Source organism: Manis javanica, chromosome 1 (assembly GCF_040802235.1).
Source record: "Manis javanica isolate MJ-LG chromosome 1, MJ_LKY, whole genome shotgun sequence".
NCBI classification, from domain to species: domain Eukaryota; kingdom Metazoa; phylum Chordata; class Mammalia; order Pholidota; family Manidae; genus Manis; species Manis javanica.
The window spans coordinates 89,374,695-89,392,842 of NC_133156.1; the positions used below are offsets into that span (position 1 = coordinate 89,374,695).

Consider the following 18,148-nt stretch of genomic DNA (forward strand, 5'->3'; position numbering starts at 1 on the left):
AAATAAAATCAGGTACCTGCTTGGTTCTCACACTGAAAATACTGGTTTAAACAAATTATAATATATTTATTATACCTCATTTACCATATATTGTATTTCTTTGATAATTACATATATTCTTATACTACATGTCACATACATTTACATGTTTATATACATCACAATTTATTATGAAAGGCACTAAAAGCACAAGGGTGCTAAAATCTCATTTTCAGTACATTATCAATCCAAATGAGCTATAAAAGTTAGGTTTTTGTTGTTTTCTTTTATCACAAGAGGAAAATAACACTTAAGCAGGTAAACGAAATGGCATTTGCCTCCGGGGGTTGAAACCAGGTGGTTAGAAAAACTGGAGCACTAGACAACAGAGAAAAAAAGAGAAAGATCTGGGAAGAAACAAATCAATTGTATGTACTCTCTTCCTTGTTTTTTTCAATTCTATACAATTAAAATTCCCTAGGCTGGCCACAGATAATACTGACCAGTCCAGGGTTCATAACAGATTGTGGACAAGGGTCTAGAGCCATGAAGACCTCACACCAAATGCCTAATTCTCCAATTTGGATCAGAAACAAGGTGTTACCTCCAGAACACACAAGAGTTTGTCAGCTTTCTTCAGCAGGCCTTTATCTCTTGTTTGAGATTTTTTAAAAAATCAATCCTATCATATCTGCTGAACTGTACTCCCTGATTTTCACTGCTCAGAGGAAAGGAAAATACCTTGAGCCAGAAGGATTCCAGACACTCCTTTATGAAAAGTATACGCCAAATTCAAGACTAGTAACTAAAGCCTCGCTCTACCCTTTGCTGGGTTCACACTCTTTCTTGGCCTTCTTTGCTCTGTTTCCCTGACCCAGATCCCCATAAAACAAAATTCCTTTTCCATAGGACCCATGAGAAAATGACATTAAATACAATTTATTACAGAGAATTTTGCTTGATATTTCATATTGTTGGAATACAGATACTACAAATCTAATCAAAGGAAGGAACTGAATTCAGAAAAACTAGAACTATAATGTTCTAATTTCAGATTTATTTGGATCTGTTCAGTTAAAATTCTAGACATTTTACTTATACCTACAAATAATATACTTGTGTTTTTCTTTTAGACCCAAGTAAAGTCATATACACACTCTTTCAGACTCGAAGACACAAAATGAGATAGCCCATATCTCACCTTATTTCTATCCCATCACATCGCCATACTCAAGCTAAGAATAAGTCAAAAGATGTTTTGTGGCCCGTAAGTACTCTATAAAGCTAATGACCAAATTATCCAGGCTTAAAAGCTTAGAATGATTCTAAAGCCAAAAGTTTACTTTAAGGCAGATATCTAGGTCTGCCTATTCCAAATTTCCAGATAAGTACCAAAGCTTTTGGAGTCCCTCCACAAAATATCTGTCAGGCTCTCCTCAATATGAATCTTGGTCCTCAAATCTGGCTCAACCGGGCTAACCCTCAAAGTAGGGAGGGTCATTCCTGAAGAATTTAACCAATGGCATTCAATGCTTCACAACATAGGTATTCTGCATGACCCTCTAGAGACAAACAAGGAAGAAAACCAAAGCCCATGAATTTCAACATTTTTTCTATTACATTTCAACACTGGTTTTGATGAAGATAAAAATGACACAAAAATAATAACCTATCATAAATAAGGGATCAATTTTTTTAAACAGAATATAAAGTTTCAGAGTATAAAATACAGCAAAACTATGGCCATAGAAGAATTAAGGGGACCTCCACAAAATTTTTTTCTTTTTCTTTACATTCTGAATGAAAGGCTTCTTCATTAAGTAGAGAATGATCTATATGAACCACTATCCACATTAACTTGTGGTGCCAGGTATAAGAAATTTTATGATCAATAAAATCCAGATATTAGTCATGCCCTATTTTTCTTAGCTTGAAAGTTACCAGTTTCTCAATAGGTACTTGACTATAAGAAGATTTATCTAGTTAAATTTTGAACTGTTTTAAAACTGTTGCATTAGTTCCTGCATTAAGGAAAGAATCTTAAGGACTGTTTCTTGACTAAGATTGGCCCAACTGGAAACTATATAGGTTTATTTGTAAATAATCCTACATGAGATAAGGCTGTAATACAGTAGATTCAAAGTAATCCCTAGTGATAAAGTATTTGGTCCTGTAACTTAGCACCTGGAATTTCGTAGAATCAACCCAGCATAAAAAACAGAACTGTAGTGGCTAAATCAAGCTACCTATTCACTTTATTCCAACACCTTTGATCGCCTAAACTCACTTATTTTCTCCACAATATAAATAGTCCAATTCCTAAATCCTGCTCACCCACTTCCAAAATCACCTGCAGGTTTTGCAAAGGATGTTTACTTTAATGAAGAATTAGATTCCATCAAAGTGCTAAAAAGTAATCCTGTCAGATGGTTTGAAATAACCATTTCTAAATGACTGATAAATGAACCGTTTCACATGGAGACTGTTACACAACATTTCCAGATCAAATTTGGGGCTATCGTGCCAACAAAGTAATGTTACTACTGTTGGCTGTTAATCAGTACATATTAAGAGCCTTTTGGCTGTTAATCAGTACATGTCAAAAACCTTGTGCTAATAAACCATACAATATGATGGTATTTACAAAAATAGTATGCTACCTGCAATATAAATACACAGGTTTAGTATTAAATTACGATCTCTTTTCTCTACAAAATCATTTATCATGAATCTGTTAACAAGTTGGCGATTTAGCCTGAGTTTTATTAAAGTTTCTTTTTTGTTCACCCTATGGCATAGACAATCTAAACAACTGCTATTCTAAACAAAGAGCTGAAAGAAAAACAAGGCAGGATACTGGGATAATCCAGAAATTGTGAGAGACATAAACCCCGTTGTTTTCTGGCCTAGAAAAAGAAATGAAAAGCCTATCTACAAAGGCTTAAGTAAACGGTAAAAGAAGAGTATACAACAATCTGGCAGGGTCCTAACCTGTGCACTTCCCTGTAAAGTGAGGAACTAAGGCAATGTCAATCCCTGTAAAGTGAGGAACTAAGGCAATGTCAATCCCATTTAATTGAAAGCCTAAATGTTAAAATTATTAATTCACATATTTACCTTAGTTCTTCACCACCCTTTGAAACACCATGCAAGAGTCCCAAGATTCCTCTTTCGATCCTAGACTGAGATGAGGGCAGGCGCAAGGAAGAGAAATGAGTTAAAAAAGTAATTGGTCCTAAGATTCTTCAGAAAGTACAGCGGCCTGGGGTCCACCCACAAGCCTGGGATATCTAATATGCACTGTCGGAACCTCCCACGCAAGACAAAACCGTACAGTTTCAGAAAAACTTGCCCGCGCACCGCCCCCTATCTGGGCTGCAAGGTTGCGTCCCTCTTGGAAATCCCCTAACTCACAGCTGTCTTCGGCTAAGAGTTAAGCCGGGCCCACCAGCACTGCCCGCCCAGGAGCTCCGAGGCGGGAGCGGCGACCGCCCGGGGCGCTCGGTTGTAGTTCCGCGGGAGCCAAAGAAGATAGTGGCCCGCGGAATGGCCAGGCCTGGCTCCGGACTCAAAGAGAGATTTAAGCTCCGGGCTTGGCTGCCGGGAAGAAGCGACACACAGAAAAAGGCAAGGCCAGCAGGGCTATGGTAAGTTGGGGGATGTGGCAAGAAGCGGAAGACCAAAAAGTCGCCGAAAGAGCAGCGTAGAGAGCCCGGTCAGTAACACCCGGAAGACCTACCTGACCCCGGATAGGAACACTAAGCAGGAGCGAGAGGTCACACTTCCGGCAGCCGCCTCCCCCACTCCTGAGAGCGCTTTGCTCGAGTGCGCAAGCGCACGACCGCCGAAGTCCGACTTAGCGGCAGGACTTTCAGCCGCTGGGAGCGCGCGTAGGGAAAAGGCTAGGACATCTCTGCAGGGGTTTGGCTTTGGAGGGCTACCGTAGGCCTCCTGCCACGCTCACGGACAGCAGGTCTTGTTCTGATAAAAATGCCTCAGCCAAGTGACTCCTCCCCAGAGCTTTTCCTGACTCACGTGCCCCTCATTCTTTTGCACGCATCAGTATTAAGCTTTGCTATTTTTCCTTCCAGTGATGAGAGCTGCTCGGGGATGAAAATGGCTTTATTTCTAAAGCCTTGACTCAACATACCCTAATTCAACAAATATCTGATGTTCTTATGGAGTGAGCTATAATCGTAAAAATATCTGAGTTGTTGACTTGATTGATGAAAATCTGTTAACAGTATCACTTTATTGTCCTTTTAATATCTTCAGTCTCTCCCCCTCATTCCTGAATTGGTAATTTGTGTCATCCTTTTCCCTGATTAATCTTACTGAAAGGAAAGGAGCGACACAAAGCAGCAATTCACCGGAGAATTCCGCTTTATTAGGGAAAGGTGCTGGGTTATATAGGAAGGGGCATGAGCTGACTGAGGTGTCACGTCTACAGGGCTGGTGCCTATTGGCTAGGTGCTGGGATTGGGGGGGGTGAGGGGTGAGTTCGCCATCTTATGGGTGGGGGCCCTTCATTCCCCCCTTTCTTCTCTATGGGGTTGTGGACGTTGCTTTCTCTCTGGCTGCTTCCTGCTGAACAGGGGCGGAGAAGGGAGTGAGGGCTTGAGGATTGGGAGGAAAGGGTTGATAGGACTCCCCACAGTAAGGACGAGTAGATGTGGATTTCTTCAGGCTGGAAATCAACGAAGGTTCCCTGTAACCATAGGTGGAGGACTTGTTGCTTCCAATGGTGCCAAGAGGATATGGGTGCCAGAAGCCAGGCGTCTGTGGCCAGTGTTTCCAGGAACTGTTTCCAGCGGGGAGAGGGGTCCATCTCAGCGTGTGGTGAGGAGGTTACGTGAGGGTGAGGGATCTTCTGTGGCTAAAAGCTCGTAGTTCCTGAGTAAAAGCTGGTTGAAAGTTTGATTAGAGATTTTTCCGACTTGGGATTTGATGAACTTTATTATACAAGTAAGAAGAGACAGGCGAGAAGAATGATTATTATGGGGCCTGCAATGGGCCACAGCCAGGTGAGGAAGGGGTTTGTTAGTATTGAAGAGAATGGGTTGGAATTGGAAGCAGAGTGGAGACTGGAGGCAAGGTCGGTGAGTTTGGTAATGTCAGTTTCTACAATGCCGGATTCGTTAATGTAATAGCAGCACTCTTCTCGAAGGAAGATGCAGGTGCCGCCCTTTTTGGCTGTAAGCAGATCTAAGGCCCGCCGGTTTTGAAGGGTGACTTTAGCTAGCGAAGTGACCTGTCTTTGGAGAGAGGCCAGGGAATCGGCAGTGGATGTCAGGGCTCCCTCAAGTTTGGCATCGAGATCTCTAATTGCCCATCGAGAGTGACCCAAGGCTCCTCCCGAAAACCCTGCCCCAATGGCTGAGGTGGTCAAAGAGATACCGACCATGATGGGAAGGAAAGCAGCCCTTTTTGTGCGTGAGGGCAAGGGAGGTTGGAGCTCAAGAAATTCTGCCATGCTGTAAAGTGTAAACTGTGGGATTAGGGTGACGAGAATGCAGGGTGTATTGGAGTTGGGAGGCAGTGAGTTGAAAAGACTGCCATTACACTAAAAGAAGTGTCCCGGTTGCGTAAAAGTCTTAGAGCTGGAGGTAGGGGTGTAAATAGAGAGGCAGTGAAGTGCACTGGAGAGGGGTGGAGTTGGGCCTACACAGTGGTGGATGGTGAGATTATCTGCATATTCTGGTTCCCAGGGGGCAGAGGGGTTGTCCTTCTGCATGGAAGGAGTGGTTGGAAATATTAAGCGGCACGGCGGCCAGCAGTGGGTGCTGTAGTGATGCGCACAAGAAACAATTGGCGGTGTTGAGGGTGTGGTTGAGAAAGACGGTGGTGTCTTGAATGAGCTGTAACCAAGAGTAGGAGGAATAAGAAGATGAAGAGGCGCCGTCAGGAGTTTGGATAATGACTTTTTCGGAATGTCCAATATCTGATGCAACTTGAGATATCTGGGAGTGAGAGGAAACATACTCTCGAGAGATATGATGGGAGGGGTACTGTGGGGGGTCAACGACCCCCCATAGTAAACTGAGGCTGTGGCTCCGGCAGCCCATCGAGAGTCCCAGGGATCTGGGATTGATAAAGAGAATGAGCCGTTGGGATATTTCATGAAACGGTTGGAGGAGTAATACTGTGGGTACCGGGAGTTACCCATGTAGTGAATGGCGCAAGACCAGTAGGGACATCCCCCGTAGGTGTCTTGCCATCACCTGCAATAGGCTTGTTTTTGGTCATAGAGGAAGCAGAGGTAGGGAGAATAAAGATAGCTGCTATTGAACACTTCAGTGGAGGGAGGGAAGTGGAGATATAAAGGCTCAGAGCAGCCTTTCAGAGGGCAGTCTGATGTGGCAATGAGGGCAGTAACTTTTGTTTGATGCTGTGTGTAAGTTTGTCTGACTTTGAATCGCTATACAAAGGAGGCTGGGGTAGCAGGGAAGACAATAGGAATGAGGAAAAAAAGCGAGACAGCAGTAAAGGAGGAAAAAGTCATGATTCGGGTATGGATGGCAAAGGGGGTGAACGGGATTTTGGAGGAAAGAGGACAGTAAGATCAGGAGTCTGGAGGGAGGGAGAGTCTGTAAACTTTTGTAGGTTAAGAGATCTTTTAGGTGATGTGGGGACAGAATGGTAAGGGGTGCCCTGAATGTCAATTTATGAGCTTCCTTCTGCAAGAGCTGTCCAGTGGCTAATGCCCATAGGCAGGGGGCCCATCCCCGAACTGTGGGGCCTAATTGCTTGGAGAGATAAGCTACTGGGGCAAAGGATGGGCCATAATATTGGCCTAGGACTCCTAGAGCTTGACTGGACCTCTCATGAATGTATAATGAGAAGGGCTTCGACAAATCAGGAAGATGGAGAGCTGGGGCTTCCACAAGGGCTTGACGGAGCTTAATGAAGGAGTGTCGGGGTGAGGAGGATAATGGTTCTTCAGGGGGGCCCTTGTTGAGGTCGTATAGGGGTCTTGCCAACAGGGAGAAGTTAGGGATCTACGCTCTAAAATACCCAGCCAGGCCTAGAAAGGAAAGGATTTCTGTCTTGGTTTTGGAAACGGGCAGGTCAAGAGGAGCTGTTTTCTATCTAAGGTAATGGACTTTCTTTGTTGAGATAGAAGGAATCCGAGGTAAGTGACAGAAGGGGAAGAGATTTGAGCTTTGACGTGGGATACCCGGTAACCTCTGGAAGCTAGAAGGTTAAGTAGGGAGGCAGTGTCAAGTTGAGACTGTTCCCACGAGGGACTGCAGAGTAGAAGATCGTCCACATATTGTAATAAGGTGGACTTGGAGTGATCATGATGAAACTGTTTGAGGTCCTGAGCTAGGACCTGTCCAAAAATATGGGGACTATCTCGGAAGCCTTGTAGCAAAACTGTCCAAGTGAGTTGTTCAGAATGTCTTGTGTATGGGTCCGTCCAGGTGAAGGGGAAAAAATCTTGGGAGGAGGGATCCAGAGGGATAGAAAAAATGCATCCTTGAGATCTAGGACTGAGAAGTGGGAAGCCGAGGCAGGGATCTGCGATAAAGGGGTGTATGGATTTGGAACTAAGGGATGGATAGGGACAACGGCCATGTTGATGAGGCGAAGGTCTTGGACAAGGCGGAAAGATCTGTTGGTTTTTTTAACAGCTAATATGGGGGTATTAAACGGGGAGTGAGTGGGTCTGAGGTAATTTTTGTTTAAGAGATCTTGAATGATGGGTTGGAGGCCTATGAAGGCTGAAGTGGTTAGGGGGTATTGGGCCTGACAGATATACTGAGAGGGGTCATGTAATTTGATAGAGGCAGGAGGACATAGAGCCATGGAGGGGCTTGTAATGTCCCAAACTTTGGGATTTACAGGGTGTATGAGGGCGGAACCGGAGCTTTCATTGGGTAGAGGGGGGTCGTCAGCTATGAGGGCCATCAGAAAGGGAGTACTGGGGGCTGTGGGAGTGGATATAGTTATGGAAACATGGAGGAGAGAAAGGATGTCCTGTCCTAGTAAAGGGATGGGACACTGGGGCATAACCAGGAAGGAGTGGGAGAAAGGTATGGGATTGTCTTGGATTGTGCATAAAAGGGGGGGTTTAATGGGAAAATCTGTTTACCTCCTACCCCGACTATAGGAGTAATGGCTGGTGTGGTAGGGCCCCGGTATTCTCACAAGACTGAGAAGGTGACTCCTGTATCTAGGAGGAAGGAGATGGGGCAACCGTCTACTGTTAAAGTAACCCTGGGCTCCTGTTTGGTGATGGAAATGGTCGGGCGAGAAGCCCCCGGGCCCCGTCAATCTTCTTCTGTCAGCCCCACTACGGCGGGCTTAGGATGGGAGTTGTTCTTCCAGCCTCCCCTTCGGGTGGCTGGGCAATCAGACCCCCCAGTGGCCTTTTTTGTGGCGTCTGGGGCATGGGGTGGTAGGAGATCTGGGGGAGGGGCATGCCCTTGACCAATGTCGTTCTTGTCCGCACTTGAAACAAGCTCCTGGGGGGGCTTGTTTGTAGAAGGGCGCCCAGGATGTGGTTTTATCAGCTGGGCCAACATTTGGAAATTGGCCTGATCAGCCTTTTATTTACAGCGTTCTTTCTCCTCCTCCCAGTTATGGAGGGCATGTCTTCCGTCAGGTGTTTCTGGGTCCAGGCTGGTATACCGTAATAGGGCTTGAGTGAGTCTGTCTAAGAACTCGGAGGGACTTTCCTCCATCTTTTGAATTATGTCTTGGAGCTTTTGAAAATCAACTACTTTACGAGCTGCCTTTTCAGACCTGCTATTAGGCAGGAGGCGAAAATATCTCAAGAGTGGAGATGCACGGCAGTGTTATAATCCCAGCATGGGTCTTGTTCGGGGACAGCGGTGGGGCCAAGGGGGTAGGTGGGGTCAGTCCTGTGGGTTTCAGTAGTGTGCATTTGGGCAAAGTCCCAAACTCATCTATGCTCTTCAGGAAGGAGGGTATTGGCCAGGAGCATGAAAATGTCATGATGTGTGAGGCTATATGACTGGAGGGTCAATTGAAACTCCCTGATATCGTGGGATCAGTGGAAAAGGAACGTACGCATTTCTCAAGTTGGGCTAAATCTCTTAAGGAGAAAGGGACGTGAACGCGCATGATGCCATCGGATTTTGCTACCTCCCGGAGGGGGGCAATAATTTTGGGAGGCCCTCGGGACCGAGTCTGAGGGGGAGTGAAGGGTTCTGGCTCAGTCTGTGGGGGAGAAACAGGTGATGAAAGCAAAGACAGAGGAGGCCCCTGGGACCTAGTTAAAGGGGGTCTGAAAGGCTCAGGCTCAATCTGTGGGGGAGGGGCAGGTGAGGGGGATGAAGGTGGAGTAGGTGAGATGGGGGAGGAGATGGTGGGGGAGGAAGGGAGAAGGGCTGTTGTAGGAGAAGAAGGGGAAGGGAGTGAACTGGGAGGCTTCTGCGGGGGCGGAGGCGGCAGTGATGGCGGCGGTGGTGGAGGAAGGGGGAGGGTCTGTTGTAGGAGAGGAGGGGGAAGGGGGCGGGTGGGAGGCTTCTGCAGGAGAGACCGCTTGCAGGCTAGGAGAACTTGGGGGGAGGCGGGGGGGAGGAGGAGGAAGCAGTGGTGAGGGAGGCGGGAGGAGGAGGCGGAAAGCTTTGATATAGGGAATCTTCTTCCATTTTTTCAGGCGCTGACAGTAGTTAAAGAGATCATTAGTGATGTTAGGATCAAGAGTTCCCCCTGCGGGCCATTGGTTGTTATTGTCTAGGGGGTATGTCAGCCAATCTTGGGAGCAGTATTTACGGAGAAGTTTTGGTTTTATATCAGGTGTCAGGGAGAGGGTAGTTAGATGCTTGAGCAGTCATTCAAGAGGTGAACTTTCAGGGAGGGATGAGGAGGCTCCCATGGCTAAAGGACAGAGAAGGAGACAGACAGGGGAAGACGAACGGAGATCCTCGGACTGGAAGCAGACCACAAGGAGACAAAGGGCGTCCCCGATGATCCTTGGTGGTCTGTGGAAACTCGGATACGAGTCGGAATTTCTTAGGAAGTGTGGGTCGTCACCCAGACTTCTCTAGGAAGGCAGTTTGCCAGAGTCACGAGGTACCTAGTACGAGGAATTTTTGGTGGAAGGAATTTTTGGCAGAAGGAACGGAAGGAGGAGCGTTCTCATCCACAAAGGAGTCACCTCGTTTATGGCTGTTGGAGGAGGGGCCTGAGGGTTCACAGCAGCCGTGAAGGCCTGAGGCAGGGAGAGTTCCCTCCTCATCCCCGAGCGTCAGGGCCTTGCTGGATGATCACGATCAATGGCACTGCGATAGCTCGGGGAAGAGTGGCCCACTCCGGGGGAAAACTTACCCAAAGGCCAAAGAGGAGTGGTGAGTGTGATGAGCCAGTGCCGGAAAAAGATGAGGGCAAGCTGCTGCTGGTGTTGGGGTGGGGGGGGAGACGGGGCCAGTTGGGGTGTCCTGTCTCCTGGGTTTCGGCACCAATGAAAGGAAAGGAGTGACACACAGCAGCAATTCACCGGAGAATTCCGCTTTATTAGGGAGAGGTGCTGGATTATATAGGAAGGGGCATGAGCTGATTGAGGTATCATTCTACGGGGCTGGTGGCTATTGGCTAGGTGCTGGGATTAGGGGGGGCGAGGGGTAAGTTCACCATCTTATGGGTGGGGGCCCTTCACTTACTAACTTTCCTGATTCAAAATCTCAAAGCCAGCTTTTGCTTTCATGGATATTCTCTATTAATTTTGTTTTCTATTTAATTGATTTTTGCTGTTAGTTTTATTATTTCCTTTCTTCTGCTTTTTTTTAAGTTTCTAAAATTAATTTTATAGTTTCTTGACTGAGGTTGATTTGAGATGTTTCTTCTTTTGTAATATGAATATTTGGCGGGGTAAGTATCCCTCAAAGTACTGCTTTAGTTGTACTCCACAGTATTTTCATTTTCCTTCACTTCAAAATAGTTTCTAAGTTTCTTACAGATTTTTTTCCTTGACCCAGGGTTGTTTCTATGTTACGTAGCCTCCAAATATTGAGGACTTCTCCAGGTATTTTTTTGTGTTTGATTTCTAGTCTAGTTCAATTTAATCCCATCAATAGCATACTTAGAATAATTTGAATCATTTTAAATTTATTAAGACTTATTCTGTGGCCCACAGTGTAGTTTGAGCTGGTAAATATTCAGTGTGCACAATGTGTATTCTGCAGTTGTTGGGTGTAGAGAAAATGATATAAAAATAAGATAAGAATAAAAAATAATGCATCTTGACCAAATGGGGGCTTATCCCAGGAATGTTAGGGTGAATTAACATTAGAAAATCAAACAGTATAATTCACATTAACTGAGACCAAGAAAGTAAAACTGTATAATCGTTTGAATAGATACAGCAAGCGCATTGGACAAAATCTGATATCCATTCCTAACAGTATAAGGAAACTTCCTCAATTTCTTAGAAAGTATCTATAAAAAGCAACATACTTAATGGTAAAGAACTGAATGCTTTCATCCTAAGATCAGGAAGAAGACAAAGATTTTTGCACTCACCACTTCTTCAACGTTGTACTGGGCAGGTCGAGCCTGTACAGTAAGGCAAGAAAAAATATAAAAGGTATCCAAATTGAAAAGAAAGAAATAAAACTGGCTTTATTTGCAGTGACAGCCTCTCTGGTAAAAATCCTTTCAACCTGAAAACAAGCTACTAGAATTAATAAATGAGATCAGCAAGACTACAAGATACGTAAGTCAGTATACAAGAGTCAGTTGCATTTGTATTATACTAACAGTGAACAACCTGAAATTGAAATTTAAAATTGCATCAGAAATATGAAATACTTAGGGATAAGTTTGATGAAAGATATACAAGTTGTATACTGAAAAATGCAAAATATGCTGAAAAATTTAAGGCACAAATACATAGAAAGATGTACCATGTTTATGGGACAGAAGACTCAATATTGTAAAAATGTCAGTTCTTCAAATTGATCTACAAATGCAACATAATCCCAACCAAAACCCAAGCAAGCTTCCTTTAGCAATTAACAAAATGAGTCTAAAATTTGTATGGAAATGTAAAGGACTAGAACAACCAAAACAACTTTGAAAGAGAACAAAGTTGGAGAACTTATTCTGCATTACCTAATATCAATATTTATTATAAAGCTTCAATAGAATTGGTGTAAAGAAAGAGAAATAGGTCAATAAAACCGAAAAAGTTCTAAAAAAAAAAGTTCCTTATATTTATATGGTCAATTGGTCTTTAAAGGACAAAGGCAATTCAGTGCAGAAAAGAAAGACTTCACTAATAATGCTGGAACACCTTTAGCAGTGATGACTAAGAAAAGGAAAAAAAACATTTCTGTAAGAACAAATATCTGGGGAATCTAACCTTTTATGGATGTTGTAATGGTATGGATATGCACTGCTCAAATCTCGCGTTAGGGAGCATAGTCAACTAACAAACCCAGTGCTGCCTCTCCAGATCTACCACCACATTTGGAGCTGAGACTGCCTCTCTGAGCTGTGGCCATCCAGAAACTGGGCACAGCAGGGGTACTCATGCCAGCCCATTACTGCAGAACACAGGACTCCTCTAATGGGCAGTTCTGGCTTGGGAATTTTCCACTGGCCTAGCTGAAACTGTCTTAGAACAGTGCTGTAGTCTTTTTCTGCCCAGTTCTCCTTCCTTCTTCCTCTCCTTCAGTAGATGTCACACTTGCATTGGAGTCAGGCTTTCCCTGCCTGCTCTTGCCTCCTTCCCTTTGTTTGCACAGGGATCTCCTGTAATAAATCTCTTGTATACCTAATCCTATCTTGGCTCTCCAGTCTTGGAGGACCTGAACTAACATAGAAATTTTCCCTGAAAAAATGCCATTTAAGCTGAGACCTAAAGGAGCAGAAGTTAGATGAAAATCTGAGAGAAGAAAAAGAACAGTCCTGAGTTAGACAGGAGGTTGGCACAGTGCCTGGAATATGGTTAATGCCTGACTAAATGGAATGAAAGGTGCTTTATGTGTGGCATGTAATTATTCCACATAAACAATTTTATAAAAGGAATTCTATTGTTATCTTTATTTTACAAATGACAGACTAAAGGATCAGATCTGTAAAGTAACTTACCCAAGGTCAGGCAGTAGTTGAAAAGTACAACTAGGATGTCAACAGGTTGGTTTGTTTCCAAGAGAGTTATTTTTAACTGCTTAATCAGCAAGTTATACTGGCTCCCTTCAGAGGAATTGAAAATGGGCTTTGAAAAGAAAATTCTTGTACTATAATTTTTTAACAATTCATAATCCATCTAAAGGCCCCTGCCTCTTCTAAAAAGAGGACAGGGACATCCTGACTTACCATGGTGATGTTTATGAAAGTCATGAGGTAACTGAATAGTTACAATTAGTGGTGTCTATGCTGTAAGGAGGATTTTATAGTTAGAGAAACAGAAGATTGAAAGAAATTCTAGCAAGTTTCTATTCTTTAAGTAATGCCACATGGAAATGATGCACATATGTCTTTCTAATTAGGAAGGAGTGACTGAAACTAGACGTATAGGATAGAGTTTGATGATTATTATAGTATTAAAACTCCAAAAACTTATCAGCTTCTCACTATTCAATGTGATCTTTTGCATATCATGATACTATTTCAAAGTGCATTCTTCCATAAATTTAATGCAATTTGAAAACATATACTGGCTATTGAGTTGAACAGTGTTCTTGGAATTCAAAATATACTACCCCATAATTCTCTCTCTAATACATTTATTGTAAAACAATCTCAGCAAATGATTATAGAGTATTAGAAATAGAATGAAGTTCAGCAATTATCCCTGCTCCTCACTTTCATGTAAGGAAACAATGGATATATTAAACAATGGATGAACTAAATCATTTTAAGCATAGTAGCATGTACTTTCAACTTAGATATTACCTGTAAATAAGCAGCACAATTGAAAGTCTACATGAACACACTGTGAATATAGTTTTCTATTCAGTCACCAGGTAAGAGCCCTTAGAAATTTCAAGTTGAAATTACTGCCACAGGTTCTCATGCCTTCAGAAATTACTATAATAAAATATTTGCTCAGAGTGAGCACATTTGGTGGGGAAGGAGGTTAATGGAATTGTTTTCTATGAATATAAAAGTAATGAAGGCTTATTGAAGAAATTTTGGAAACTACAGAAATGTAAATAAAGGTAATAAAATTAAATTTAATAAAATTTAATAAAATAAAAATGAAATAAAATTTTTTTAAAAAGGTAATAAAAATTAAAATTCACAGGATATGGTATAACTTAAGTCTGTTAGCCTGAAAGTTGCCTTTTAAAAGGTTAATTTTATGAAGACAAAAGCAGAAATTAAAAAAAAAATACTGACCAATACTTCAATTTTTGTCATGGTGAGTGTTTAACAGGTATGATTCAATATGTCCCAGATTACAATCAGTCTCAACTTTTATTACTTTGGAAACTAAAAAGCTATACAAAGAAAGATAATATCTAAGAGATTCAAAGTAAAAGATAGATTCTGGTAACAGAAGAGTAATTTACTAGGCAATAAGGATCTAAAAAATCTTTCTTAGTGGTAGGTTCCAAATAACTGGATAGAATAACTGAATTAAATGAATCAATTAGACAAAAAAAACCTAATTTTTTTAATTGACCCTATAGTAGGTAGTTTTAGTGTAACATTTTATTTTTCTAAGATGCGTCCTGAAATTATGTGGATATTTGCAGTTATGTAAAGGTTAACAACTGCTAGAGAAATGTAGGAGAATATAATCAATATCACATACTCTTCTTTACAAACTTCATCAGTAAAAATTTGTTTCACATTTACTCTGCTTGATCTTGTCTCCTTCTGGGAAGGTTTTCACTCACTAATTTATTTATTCATTCTTTTAGTCAGTCATTTAGTCAATCAACAAATATTTATTGAGCACTCATTATTTGTCAGATTCTTTTCTAGACAAATAAATCCAACAGGAATATCTTTTTGGGAGGTGGAAAATAGTAATGAACACCTGAGTAGAAAAGACAGCTGATTAAAAAAGGAGCCCAAAGTTCAAAACAAATCATTAGGATGCAAACAAGATTAAACTTTCACAGGAGCTAGTGAAGTGTTAGCAAGGAGCAGAGTTTCATTCAAAAGAATCTTTCCTCAAAAGGAAAAGGAAAGAAAAGGGCTTGAATAAAACTGAACTTATTGTACAGAAATGTAATTCTTTTAAGTATCAGAACATAATGCATCAGTATTTAAATTTTTCTATTTGTATTCTGCCTAGCTCTACACCACTCTCTTCTCATACTTTCTTCTTAGGAAGCTTCACTCAGAGAAGAATTTTTCAGGGTAATGTTAACCATATGGCATTTTCTAATCTTCCCCACAAAAAAAAATGCAAAGTAGGGTTTTAAAGTAACACTGCCACCTACAAATAAGTACTTAGGGGGAAAAATAACTGAAATTCCAATCATCTGGGTAGATGTCCAAGTTGCCAAAAATCTAAGAATAAGACATTGGAGTGGGGCTTCTGGTTTACAGAAAATAGAAATGTGATTAAAATAAGAAAAGAAAAATGACTTCAAAGTCTTGGCATCCTTCAAATACAAAAAGTCTATCTGCCTATGTATTTTGTCTCTATATTAACTACATCTTTCCAGTTGCAGGAGATCCTTGGCCAAGATACTTTAACATCCCTGCATCTCAGTTTCCTTACCTCATGGGGGTAGTATAATAGCATCTACCTCTTTGTCGTGAGGATTAAATTCTTAGTATGTATTAAGAATGATAAAACTTCAATTTAGATACCTGTCTATTTTATCTTTTCCTGAGTGTTTTCATGTTTAGCCTTAACCATTATCAATAGCCAGAACTACTTCCCTTGTTCCACCATCTGTTCCCAAAGTTACCAGAACTTTTGTGCACAGGATCACTGAGTAAGAAGTATTCTCTGATTTACCCACCCTTGTGGACCTGACCACCTAGGTTACTACTGTAAGGAGAGAGCTCTAAATTGAACTTCAGCATTAATAATAATGAAGTAGGTCTGTAAGAAATATTAACTGAATTGAATTTTTAGATTTCAGTTTTTGCAGTCACAGAATTCAGCAGGTAGCTCCAAATTTTAAACACATAACAAAGGTATATATCTTGATATTAAAATGACACTTATGAACTTTAGAGGCCAGCTTATAGCATGGGAGTCACATAAACTTCATACTCCAGGCAACAACTTGATGTTTTGGAGAGGTGAATGGATGGAACTGAGGGAAAGGAGGTAGAACACAGGTCCTGTGTACATCAAATTGTACGAGTACATTACCCAGATAGTGCCACTTTGATAATCAATAGTATTCCACAAATCAATCAGAATATCATCCAGCTGTTTATTCAGCATCTGGAAAATAGACTTATTTAAAATAATAGCCAAGAAGTATAATGATGCAGGAAGGTGATGAAAAGATGCCTTCAAACTGAGGTTAAAGTTGAACTCAGAAATGAAAATATAAAGATAAAAATATAAAGAAATGCTTATCCATCTGTAGAATGACATCTCTGGCAAAAATTTTAAAATATGCCAATACCCACTATTGATAAGGATGGAGAACAATGAGAAATAATAAATACTGATATTTAAAACCACTTTGTTTATTTAATATAATATTGTATGTAACTGTAATTCAATTTTTTAAAAGTTTGTTTAAAATTACTTTGAACAACACTATGACATTTCAAATGAAGTTGAATATGTATATATATCCTGCAATCTAGCAAGGATCTCCTCCTAAGTATATATTCTAAAGAAATTCTTACCCAGGAGACATGTACAATTATATTAATACCAGCATTGCTGCAAATAAACAGCATAAAACATAAAACTGGTAACTCAAATATCCACTGAAAAGCAACTGAATGAATAAATTGTAGTATATTCATTAAATGGAATACAATGCAGCACCAAAAATAAGTTACAGCTACATATGTCAATGTGGATGAACCTCATAATCCTGTAACATGCTGTGGAAAAATAAAAAGAGCAAGTTTCAGGAAAAAACAATTATATGATTCTATTTATATAAAGTTCAAAAATATGGAAAACTAAATAATTTGTTTTTAGGGATACATTCACATGTGGTAAAACAGTAAAGAAAAACAAGGGATAATAAGTACAAAATACAGGGTAGCAGATGCCCATGGTAAAAGGTAGGAGAGGAGGGGGATGAGATAGCAGAGGACAGACAGCGGGACATTGCATGTACTATTCAGCTTTTCAAGCTGGGTGGTGGGTACCTGGGTGTTCACTTATTATTATTGGTGGTGTTGCTGCAGTTATTTATACTTTGTGTATGTGTTATGCATAATAGTACAGTTTTTTAAATCAGAAATTGTACATCATAATAGATTTTCAATTAATGTGAGATTTAAAAGTTTTACAAACATCCAAAATCCAGTCAAAGTATTCTGAACATAACCTCAGGGAGGCCTCAGAAGATTGGATTATTATGAATATGATCAATTATTCAGTAGATTCTTGGTCTTGGATGATTTCTAATTCTTCTGTGGTAAGAATTTGAATTCTGTATATGTAAATTCCAGTTTTACAGAATTTCTGGCTACTGAATGAGTCCAACTGACTGCTTGGAATACTCCTAAAATTTTTACTTTATTGTTCTCTTCTTATCAGACATGGAGATACGTGTGAATTAATTTTTTAAAACTATTATTCCTTTGTGCAAATGAAAGAAGCCGCAAGAAAGCCAACTTTTAGTGCTAGTGTTGGAATTGTAGAAAAAGAGAAACAGCCCTAATTAGAAGTGGTTCCTGACTAGCAGTTTTATCCAAACAAAAAAAAAGAATATGTGTCATGAAATCTGTAATTTGAAGATTTCTGACAGCACCAAGGTATATACCCCAAGAATGAAGAGTAAATAAATACAGAAAGGAGAGTATTGTATGACTATGCTAAGAAGCAGTAATTCTCTTCATTTACCTATTGACACTTCAGTACCTTGGCAAGATCTCTATCTCAGGAAAGTATGTATTAGAACAACAGACTTAATGATACCAAGCAAATAATTGTCCTTGCTGTGATTCCATGCTCCTTGACCAACTATAACCTGGTTATAGCTCAACTACTGTATTATTTTCCTACAAGGAGAGAATGGAGAACCTTCTGGCACTGTGATGGGTATTACTCATCCCGCCAGGATTTCTGCCTGAAAGGCTGGCT

General features: G+C 41.1%; 1 protein-coding gene and 1 long non-coding RNA gene across 6 annotated transcripts in view; one reads left to right on the forward strand and one right to left on the reverse strand.

Moving 5' to 3' along the window:
- Window positions 1–3,726, reverse strand: part of TENT2 (terminal nucleotidyltransferase 2) — a 90,301-nt gene extending 86,575 nt beyond the window's left edge. Inside the window, exons 1-2 of one of the 5 annotated variants that reach the window (XM_073234705.1) lie at window positions 3,394–3,726; window positions 3,097–3,156 (exon numbers count right to left, since the gene is read on the reverse strand). The gene's annotated coding sequence lies outside the window, so the exon portion shown is untranslated. Of the gene's footprint in view, window positions 1–3,096; window positions 3,162–3,389 lie in introns of all 5 variants that reach the window. The other 4 variants (XM_037000012.2, XM_037000004.2, XM_037000000.2 and 1 more) reach the window with 4 other exon arrangements.
- LOC108401849 (uncharacterized) overlaps window positions 3,504–18,148 on the forward strand; it is a 61,949-nt gene continuing 47,304 nt past the window's right edge. The window contains exon 1 of the long non-coding RNA XR_005056414.2: window positions 3,504–3,626. This is a non-coding gene — a long non-coding RNA (uncharacterized lncRNA). The remainder of the gene's footprint in view (window positions 3,627–18,148) is intronic.